At 34.7% G+C, this 12,099-nt stretch overlaps 1 protein-coding gene across 1 annotated transcript in view; it reads left to right on the plus strand.

Annotated features, from left to right (window-relative positions):
• The first annotated feature begins 1,072 nt into the window (after positions 1 to 1,072).
• Positions 1,073 to 12,099, plus strand: part of LOC106874217 (histone-lysine N-methyltransferase EZH2) — a 182,264-nt gene continuing 171,237 nt past the window's right edge. The window contains exon 1 of the mRNA XM_052971199.1: positions 1,073 to 1,226. The gene's annotated coding sequence lies outside the window, so the exon portion shown is untranslated. The remainder of the gene's footprint in view (positions 1,227 to 12,099) is intronic.

Genomic DNA, 12,099 nt, shown 5'->3' on the forward strand with positions numbered 1-12,099 from the left:
ATATATATATATATATATATATATATAGAGAGAGAGAGAGAGAGAGAGAGTGGGAGAGAAGGAGAGAGAGGCATAACTACAGATTGCTACCCCCTGATTTGTTTCCTCATAAGTTTGTGAAAAATGTATAATATTTTAATATAATTTTGCTGAAATATTTTTTCGAGGGTATAGATAACAATTATGCTGATGAAATTTGGAATAAAAACGAATTTCTTTTTAGAAGTTTCGGACGTGCTTCTCCTCGCCAATACCCCAACTTTATTTAACTATCCGTATCTTTAGCACTTTTCATATTTTTGCTTTAGAACTGTGTTTGAAATATCAACATTACGTAATCTACACTCTCGAAAACGTATTTCTGCAAATTGTTATTTAAAAATATGCATTTTCTAGAGAGTTATGAGAAAATAAATATGAGGGGTGATGGTGGTGGTGACTGATTTGAAACGCCTCCAAAAATAATTTTAGAATTTTATCTCTATTATCTCAATCTACACATACACAAACATTTCTTAGTAAAATTTTATTAGAAAATATACATTTTTCACAAAGTTATGCGGAAACAAATTCAAAGTGGACTGTAGTTAACACACACGTGTGTACGTATATGCATACACACACACACATGTATATACATATACACGTAAATATATAACACACATATATATATATTATATATGTGTGTGCGCGTGTATATATATACATATATATATATATATATATACGTTTGTGCGCGTGTATATATATATATGTGTGTGTGTGTGTATATATATATATATATATATATACGTGTGTGTGTGTGTGTGTGTTTTCACCGTGTATATTGACTATAGAAAATAACCTAATATTGGAGCATGTAAACCTATGATAGAGAAAAAAAATAGTTATTGGTAGAGTCTAAATATTAAAATTATTCAATTGGTATTCTTGTTCTTTTATTTTGTGTTCACAAATGAGAATGTATGTATGAACAGTTTTAGTTTTCAAGCATGTGCTTGTTAGAGGAAGCGCAGCGTGTTAAGCTAAGTTGTGGAAAAAGCCGGATAGACAGATGGGCAAAACAGGACGAGGAAGAAAGGCAAAAACACGTCGCCGTTGATACTATTGGCCGACAGGGGGCGTTGTGGGTAATGGCGCCCATTCGAAGCTAGCAAGTGCGTGATCCACTGTCGTGATGCTGCTGTTGCATTGAGTATGTCTCTAATAACAGATGTGGGCCTCGGGTAAGAATTTCCCCTTTTTAAAAACCGAAAACATCGATCTTTTGAATCGGCACAGGAAGCGGTGTATGCACTGAGGTGGGGTGGCAATTGTAACAACCACAACAACAATAATAATGATCCTTCATCTAACTAATAACCCGTCTCCAACATCACCTCTACTAAAAACAAATATTTTTTTTCTGTCTTGTAACTGTAATCGAACTGCTAAAAGAAGTATTTTTGTATTGTTAAAGCTATTCACCTTTACCTTCACTTAAAAAAAAGAAAAAAGTCATAATTTAATCGTGGTCGGTTATTGTCTTGCTTTCGAGTTTAGGCGCTATTTTCTTTTTCCTCAGTGCTTCCTTCACTTGTATAATGATAGCAGCTTCAAAAATATAATTAACCCTTTTAAACTACTAGATTTATCGCGGCTTTTCTTGTATTTTGTATTTTTCCTTTGTTTGTAGTTTTCGTAAATATTGTAGCTCCATAAATATGACTTCTTGAAGTGCATTGTTTTGGATTAGAAAAAAAAAAAAAACTTCTCACTGGACTTCGAATGTACATATGTTAAACTTGGCTTTATATATATATATATATATATATATATATATATGTTATCGTCAACCAAGATTTCTTTGTGTGTGTGCATTATATGCATGCACACACACGTACATATTACTGTTGTCCAGTGGCTATTCACTAAGCTGTTATTTTTACCACTTATGTCACATTCAGTCGAATACATACCTCCATACACATATGTATACAATACATATTAACTAGGTTTAAAATACATATATTTTCATCGCGATGCATTGTTTCTTTTTAATCTCTTTTCCTTTGTTAAATAAATGTTAAGTCCTGCTACACATGGACAGTGTTTATATATGTATATATATATATATACATACACACGCGCACGCATAGACTAACTAGCCTACATTATGTCCTTTTTATTCTTACTTTGTCACTGTTTCAATCATTTTCCCTCCTTTTATCACCATCCATAATCGTTATTACCAACTGCACGTTCCAGACTACCGGTCTATCTAGCTATATAATAAAAGTGTTATTTATTATCTTGCACATTCCGTCCAGTGTCACACCACACTCTTCTTTCCCTCTAAAACAATCACAAAGAATCATACTTACCACCACCATACTTTTTACTCTTTATTCCGCTGCTACTATTAAGGCAGAGAGAATACTTTTCCTTCTATCCTTCCTTTGCTGTCATTCAATTCAAACTTTATTAAAAACCGCCACTTCACTAACCAGCCAAATAATGCTTTAATATTACGGATATCTTTAAAAAAATATGAAACATGTTTGCATTTTCTACCGGTATAATTTATTATTGTTGTTATTTTTCGTGACCCGGTTTCGATTCTTGGTAAATCGATTCGTGTTATGTATTTGGCGAATAATACCTATTAGAAAACTATACTCGCCAGTTACTTAATCTTTTCCTTTATCACGTCAAAAATTCACTGTTATTACTGTTCACAAGCTATTTCAGTTCCTTAAATCTGTTCCACGCTACAAATATCTCCCGAGTTTCATTACAATACTCCCATTATTCCTTTCCTTACGAATCTTAGGCATAAATGTCTGTGGCATAAATCATGATTGTGGCAGAATCGGTAGAGCACCGGGCAAAATGCCCTGGAGTATTTAATTTTATTTCTTGTGTTCAAATTCCACTGAGGCCAGTTGACTAGCCTTTTATCGTTTCATAGCTGATAAAATATGTACCAGCCATTTGCTGGTATGGTCCTTTTATAATCAACTAATCCTTCGAAATATATTACTTGGTGCCTATGTAAGAAATTACTAATTATCACTAAGAGATTCATGTTATTTCTGATCATTTAAGAGAAACCAGGCGTTGAAATAAGTTGTGTGTGTATATATATATATATATATATATATATATGTGTGTGTGTGTATATATATAATATACACACACACGTCTTGCTTTCTCACACGTGAGTGTGTGTGACGGTGATAGACATATTCGTGTATATTTACTGTGTATATTATGTCTACCAAGTCCTTTGTTACAGTTAGTTACAACAACAAATATGTCGGTGATTACATATGTTCTGAAAGATATCTCTTCCGTCTGTTTTCATCCCATCGTCCTATCGTAACTGGGAAGTTCTGCATGCACGTGTACGCGTGTGCGTGGTTGCCTGATGGTCTCATATTTTTTCCCCTTTCATCTATATCCCTCTCTCGCCTTTTCGTAGCTCTAGGCTTCTATCATGCAATGATTGCTTACATACATATACACTTATATATGCATACATACTCATGTATACATAACATGTACACACACACACATACACCTACATGATTAAGGAATTCGCTTCGCGGCCACGTGGTTTCGGGGTCAGTCCTACAATGTTACATCTTGGTCAAGTGTCTTCTTCTATATCCCCAGGCGACAGACGAAAACTGTGCAGCTGTATGTGTCTGTATATTTGTCTTTTACCTCTTGACCACTGGTGCTGGTTTGTTTGTCCCTCCTTAACAAAGCGAATAACCAAAAGGAATCGATCAAAAGTACAAGGGTTGATTTCATTGACTAAACTCTTCTAATTGGTGCTCCAGCATGGCTGCTGTCTCATAAAGGAAACAAGTAAAAAATGAGAATGTGTGAGTATGTATATATATATATATATATATATATATATATATATATATATATAGTAATGGTAAGACAACAAAAGAATGAAAGAGACCTCGATATTAAGTAAATAGAGGAATTTATTTGTAATATAATATGTGACAATTATTCGGTTGCCATAAATAAGCTCGAGTTTCCGCCCCGACATCCGAAACTCTGAGTTTTATTATATCACCCGAATAATTGTCACATATATTACAAATATATATGTTTACACATACATATATTTGCATCTATCTGTGTGTGTCTTATAATCATGCTAAATTTGTCTCTGAACTATATTAAAAGTACACCTGTCTGTGAAATACTCAGTTCTGTACACTACAGAATATAGTTGCTTAACACCAGGTCAGCACTGACCAGTGACAGCTGTTAAAACCATTCCAGTTGGACTGTCTCATTTTTTTTTTACGCATAGTTTTATCTCGGATTATATTACTACACTATCCAATATTGTATTTTGTCTTTTTGTTTTTAAAAAAAGTTGAGAGAGATTTGGCTGCTATTTCTTGCCAGTTATTGCAATACGTAGAAGCTTGTTCACAAATAGAGGATGACAACTGGTGCCTTCATTTCTTAAAGCCAACATATATCTCTGCCATATGCATTTGCATATATATATATATATATATATATATATATATATATATATATATATATATATATGTTTATAAATATATATGCTTAGAGGTTTAGTCTGTAAAATCACATCTATGCTATTCAATGGATCTTCCATTTTGTTGTGAGACATAAAAGATTATATATATATATATATATATATATATTTAAATAGATTAGTACATATATGCTCAGATGTATGAGCACAAACACAGATGTGTTTATATGTGTAGATGTGGATGTTTGGTAAGAAGTTTGCTTCTCAACCATATGGTCCTGGGTTCAGTCATTATAGCCCGGGCCAGCCAAAAGGATTATGAGTGAATTTGTTGGACAGAAACTGAAAGAAGTTTGTTGTGTGTGTCTGTGCATACATATACATACTTATTAAGCCTGGTACACATTCTGTTGTTTCCTTTTGCTGAACCACTAAATTATGGGGATGTAAAGACACACATATGCACACACAAGGCTTTGGTTTGCCTCAGTTTATAGAAGACACTTGTCCAAAGTTCCACACAGTGCAACTGAACTTGTAACCATGTTGTTGGGAAGCAAACTTCTTGCTACCCAACCATGCCTGCACTTATTATATATGTGTGTATATATATATATATTATATAAGAAGAAAGATTACAAAAGAATAAATGATTATCTTATGAACTTCATTAGCTTACAGCTGTTTCCACTATAAGATGTGGCGAACTCAGTTGAGTGTCTGAGTTTCATTATAACTTCAAACATGAAATGCTCTTCACCACATCTTATATCGGAAATCGCTGTAAACTAATAATTGTTTATTCCTTTGTCATCATTTTTCTTATTACCGCTGTATACTCGACTAACACTTTGTTTAAAGGAGTATGTATATCGAGTTCTACACCAGGTTATTAGTATTGCAATGCCTAAGTGAAATATATATATATATATATATCATTCTAGTCTCAATCTTCATTACTCCACTCCCTCTTTCTCTCTCTCTCTCACTGGGTAACTATGTACCTCCTCCACAGCAAGACACCTGTTTCTGTCTCTCTGGCACACTCTTACCTTTCATCATCTGGCACAAGATCACCTCCACCAATGCCTCCGCTCCTCTCAAAGGATCTTGCAAGTTACTTGGTGGACCCTGCCAGCGCTGGTACCACATAAAAAGCATCCAGCCCACACAGCAAATTGGTTGGCGTTTTGAAGGGCATCCAACTGTAAAAAAAAGAACCGTGACAAAATTGACTTCACCTGTGCTGGTGCCATGTAAAAAGCACTCAATCCACTTTGCGGGGTGGTTGGTGTTAGGAAGAGCATCCAGCCATAAAAACCATGTCAAAACAGACAGCAAAGCATGGTGCAGTTTTCTGCTTTGCCAACCAAAGCCATGTGAGTGAATTTGGTTGGTGGATACTGAAAGAAACCTATTGTGTGTGTGTGTGTGTGTGTCTTCACTTCTGTGTACTATGAAAGTTGCAAGCTTGAGAAGTGTTATTGTTATCACTTCTGTCAAGCGATTGTCTGCTGGTTTTGTGCCTTCAAAGATGTGTGTAAAACAGATCAGGATTAATGGCAAGAAAGTATCTGGCCTCAGCCCATATCAGCCTGGAAAAATAGTACGCTAGCTGTCAGCTCCTCTGTTTCTCTTTCCACGGGGAAAATGCCTGTCATGTGCCACGTCCTTCTGTTCGTTTTTACATATGCTTTTCCATGCTAGCATGAGTTAGGTAAATGTGTGATTGAAGCATTTGTTTTAGAGCTGTGTGCCCTTCCACACAGCTTTGAAGGCATGAAGGGAATGGGCTATTTATTGACAAAAGAAGTGTCAACAAGAATATTGTGTGAATGTCATGTAGAAGACACTTGCCCAAGGTGTCACACGCAGTGGGACTGAACCCGGAACTACGTGGTTGGGAAGCAAGCTTCTTACCACACAGCCACTCCTGTGCCTATATATATATATATATATACACACATGTTTGTGTTTGTCTCTACCTCCCATTGCTTGACAACTGACGTTGGTGTGTTTACGTCCCTGTAACTTAGCAGTTTGGCAAAAGAAACTGGTAAAATAAGTGCTAGGCTTACAAAGTATAAGTCCTAACATCAATTTGTTCAACTAAAAACCCCTTAAGGTGGTGCTCCAGCATGGCTGCAGCCAAATGACTGAAACATATAAAGAAGAAAAAATAATATATATTTATATATATCCAAAAACAAGTAATATTATTAGAACTCTTGTGTCTTTGGATTCACTTGTAGCACATTCTTTTGGCAGTGGTAGGGAGAAAAGCATTGTTATTTATGTATAGAATAATAAACATATTTGTCTTGTTCAACAATGCAATAAATTAGAATCATTTACCACATTCTTGGCATATAGATTCTGTTTATTCCTGTTTGGTCAACGACAGGAATTTTCAACTTCTTTCACTCCCTGGCACTGAATAAGGTACAAAACTGTTATGGCACAGTTTTCTCTGTAACCACGTGGTTTTGGATTTAGTCCCACTGTGCATCACTTTGGGTAAGTGCCTGCTATTACAGTCTTAAACCAACCAATTCCTTGTGAGTGTTAGTAGTAGACGGAAATTTTGTGAAATCCCATTGGTGTATGTGTATCTATCCATTTGTCCCTTATTGCTTGACAAACAATGTAAGTTTGCCCCTGGTTGACAAAAGATAAAAAGAAAAGAAAACTACTAGAATAAGTATCAAACTTGGAATATGTATGTGGGTCAATTTAATTGACTAAAACCTTTCGTGGTGTACTCTTGCATGGTTGCAGTCCAGTGATTGAAACATGTACAAGAATAAAAGAATATATACATATACACACATGGATTACACTGGTCTCTTCCGTTGATGAGAAATCACCCCAATACACCACGTTTGAACTTTTCTGAACGTTTTTTTTGTACTTTCTGCTTTTTCCTATTGTCGTTTTTGTCCACCTCTGTTCAGCCATCACCATGATTGACCGCTAGTTACTAAAACTTTCTTTTTTTATTCTCTCTCTGTTTATTTTCTCGTGTCCCTTTCTGTTGAAGAACATAGGCTCGAAATGTAAAAGTCTTTCTCACCTTCTCGAGCATTAAACTAATACACCTGTTTGTTGTTTATATTCTTTAACTTGTTTCAGTCGTTTGACTGCGGCCATGCTGGAGCACTGCCTTAAAATGTTTTAGTTGAAGAATCAATCCCAGGACTTATTCTTTGTAAGCCTAGTACTTATTTCAGCTGTCTCTTTTGCCAGATCACTAAGTTATGGGGGCGTAAGCACACAAGCATCAGTTGTCAAGCAACGAGGGATGGGGAAAATGCAGACACACACACACACACACATAAAAATATATACAATAGGCTTCTTTCAGTTTCCATCTACCAAATCCAACTCACAAGGCTTTGGTTGACCTGAGGCTACAGTAGAAGACGCCCAAGATGCCACACAGTGGGACTGAACTTGGAACAATGTAGTTGAGAAGCAAGCTTCTTACCACACAGCCATATATATGTAAAAAGACAAGAATATTAAATTTGTTTAAAACAAAGACGAATGTTCACATGTTGTACTTTGCTGCAAAGAAATACACCTACACCAATACTGAGCATTAATATAATGCAGGTTTTCTAAATATCCTGATATCTTCCTATTCACCTCAAAAACCCATCACACACAAATTTGCAGGGTACAATGATTACTATCCAAAGTATATGTATGCAAAAATTATATGTGTATGTGTTTAGAGTAGGGGCTCTCAACCACTTTTTATCTATGTACCCCTTTGATTACTATTTTATTCTGGTGGACCCCCATTGCCATTCGATGTTTAAAAATTAGTTAATAGAAACTTCTTTCAAAATTCCTGTTTTGTTTCTCACACATTAACTTGTGTTGATTGAATTAGGTAAAACGTTAGAGAAAGAAACCTTGCTGTTTCTTTCAATACCAGGGGCTCTTAAAATATTAATGTGGATCCCTAATTTACTATTTTGTTGTGCGGACCCCGGTTGAGAACCACTGGTTTAGAGTGTTAGTATATGTGTGTCAATTAAGTTACATGTGGTTTCTGTAAAAGCATATTTATGTATTCATATTTTTATTAGTTATCTTTTAGGTTCCTTATAAATATTTCACATTTATCAAAAGTCTCATAGTGTCTCCATATACTGTATAGCTTGTAAAATTAGCTTTGTATTTGTACAAAAGTTAAAGTAAACACTATTTCTTTCTGTATTCTAAGCAAGGCTTCAATTGTTGTTCTTCATCTAGACTGTTTTTATAATGCTAAATCTTGGAATATATCACTTCCACTGAAGCTCACAGCACTTTTGGAACATGCCTGAAGTGTTCATATTTATCTAGGTTAATCATCCTGGTGTCTTTCAATCATAGTTACTAATTCTAGATTTCTCAGCACTGTAAACTTCTTACCAAATTTATAACATTGCTGCTAAAATCAACAAGTTATATTGACTATATACTATTTTCGGCTAAGTTGACCAAGCTATTTGTGAGTTCAGTGTCTTAGTAATGCCACAATGCCTATGCCTCTGGCAAAAGTATGAACCACAAATGTCTTAGGTGCCCAACATTCCATCCACTTGAGATTGTATAGTAAATCATTGTTGAATACCTCTGCAATCCAATTCCAGTATCTGCTTTGTTGCTCAGAAATGATGTCTACTTAAATTGTGCTAGGGTGTGATTAACCCTTTAAATTTATTCAGATTACTCTGTCAAATGTAATGCTTATATAGTCATACTGTTTTAAATTAGTCATCCATTATCTTGTAACTTTGAGATTTTGATGACATGATTGTTTATTTGTTGAATGATATTGTAGGGTAGATGTGAAAGGTAGGATCTGGTTGGTTTGCAAAGAAAACAGGTGGAAGGTTTTGGCTAGATGTGGCCAGTTTAAATGCTAAAGGGTTAAAATGTCTTATATCTCAAATTTTATCTTTAAAGCAGATGGACAAATGAGATTGTGTTGTCCATGACAGGCAAGGACATAACTGGAATATGTTTAATTTTAGATCTACTCAATCAGTGATGGCTTAGAGTTTAGCCGAAACTGAAAAAATTAAGCTCCCAGGTGACCTTATAACAATGAAGCCTGTACATGTTTGCATGAACTGGTAGAAATAGTGACCAAATGTCCTTCAAATCACACTATATCATCTTATAAAGATAAAGTAGTTTCAGATTAACAAAGCAAAAAAAAAAAAGAAGTGATAGTTGGAATGCTTTGATATCATAGAACCATAAGCAGTTTCAAGCAGGCTGGTATCAAAAGGGTTTAAAAAAAAATACTAAAGAAAAGGCTGTAGTCTGAGGTGCTGTCTGAAAAGAGGATGGTCATGGCTGGAATGTCTTTGATCATAGGTCTGCTTAGTCAGGACTGACCTGGGCAAAAATAAGCAATGACAACAACACTGGTAATTGACAGAAAGATTGACACTTTTTTTCCAGTTTACCTGGATGCTATTTAGGAGACAAACAAGACTTTGATCTTATCCAAAAAGCTGGGAAGTGATTATAAGAGACAAATCATCATCATCATCGTTTAACGTCTGCTTTCCATGCTAGCATGGCTTGGACGATTTGACTGTGGACTGGTGAACCAGATGGCTACACCAGGCTCCAATCTGATTTGGCAGAGTTTCTACAGCTGGATGCCCTTATAAGAGACAAATCATACATGATATGTTGACAGTGAATAACATTTTATTTAAGTGTCTGAGTCATTGTTAATTAGATAATCCTTTCTTCTATAGGCACAAGGCTTGAAATTGTGGGCGAGGGGACTAGTCAATTACATTGACACCAGTGTTTCACTGGTACTTAATTTATTGACCCTGAAAGGATGAAAGGCAAAGTCAACCTTGGCAGAATTTGAACTCAGAATATAGCAACAGGTGAAATACCACTAAGCATTTTGTCCAGCATGCTAACGATTCTGCCAGCTCGCCACCTTATTGTTAATTAGATAATAATATTCAAACTAATAACGTGGTCTTCAGAAATTTTAATATATTCATCTATGCAATGTTTCAATGGGTTTCATCTCTGCCCTTTATCAACAGATGTTTTATTTCTCTGTTTGTGTATGTACATGCACAGTTATAATGCCCTTTACCACTATGCTACTGACTTATATACATGTGTCACTGACCTTCTGGTTAAATATGTTTTGTTTTAGGTTCTTAGTCCAAATGTAGTCTGGGATTGTGTGTGCACCCTGGAATAATTCATGTGTTGACAATCTGAGATTAAGCTGATCAAAATGTTGTTATGATAGATATGAAGAAAAAAAAATTTACATAATTAATAATGAGATTATGTCTGAAATATTATCTTAACATTTTCCTACTGAATATTCATGTCTAATCTAATGCTTCTTTGTTTGATTAACTTCTTATTTTAAGTTTTTGATAATTTAAGTATAAAAATTGAAGCAACCATAGAAAAAAATACACTCTTAACTCAATATTTTTTCTTTTAGTTGTTTCCTTAATTTATGTACAAATAACATTATTTCAATGAGATATTTCTTCAAATATTGGTCAAAATTGGATAGGTTACAATTTGACTGCAAATAAAAATAAAGAGGAGTGGAAAAAAGCTTTAAATCTTCTGAAAATTTTGTCTCTGCTTAGTTTCTGTGTATGAATAATATACACAGACATATATTTATGTGTATGCATGTATACGCATGTTTGTGTGTGTGTGTGAGGAAAATATTCACACCAAAAATTATAGAATTTCGATTGTGTATGCATGAGAATTAAACTGTTACTTTTCTTGAAAGTACCATTTTCAAAAAAACCTACAATGTAGATATCTGCTGCCAATTTTTCTGAAGATAATTAAAAACAAGTATTTACAATATATTGGCTCAAGCAATTCTTGCTTCAGGCTTAATTTTCTTAAATTTATTTTCTATTTGCTACCATTTCTGTTACGACTTGGAATACTTAATTCCATCTATGGTAGTGTGACGATTGTTGTTTAGCTCCAGATAATTGTTGATCAAGGAGACCCATTGATCAATGGCATTTTAATTAATACTGTATTTTTTCCTTCTTTTTCTCTTTATCTCAATAGCTATCTAGTGCTATTTTATCCAGTGTCTCTTTCTGTTTTTTTTTGTTTTTTTTTAAGACAGTAGGGTATGATTTGAAGATTTGGCTCCTAATTTCAGCAAGTCAAATTTATAGAGGCTCCTTTGCATGTTGTGTTTGTGTGTAACAAAAGCGTTGAAAATATGTGTGTATGTATATGTTTATACTTATATTTATTCATGTGCATATATACATGTGTGTGTGTGTGTATGTATATATATATATATATATACACTGTTTTACTTGTTTCAGTCATCTGACTGTGGCCATGCAGGAGCACTGGCTTTAGTCGAGCAAATTGACCCCAGGACTTATTCTTTGTAAGCCTAGTACTTATTCTATCGGTCTCTTTTGCCAAACCGCTAAGTTGTGGGGACGTAAACACACCAGCATCGGTTGTCAAGCGATGTTGGGGGGGGGACAAACACACACACACACACACATACATATATACATATATAT

This window comes from Octopus bimaculoides, chromosome 1 (assembly GCF_001194135.2).
Source record: "Octopus bimaculoides isolate UCB-OBI-ISO-001 chromosome 1, ASM119413v2, whole genome shotgun sequence".
Classification (NCBI taxonomy): domain Eukaryota; kingdom Metazoa; phylum Mollusca; class Cephalopoda; order Octopoda; family Octopodidae; genus Octopus; species Octopus bimaculoides.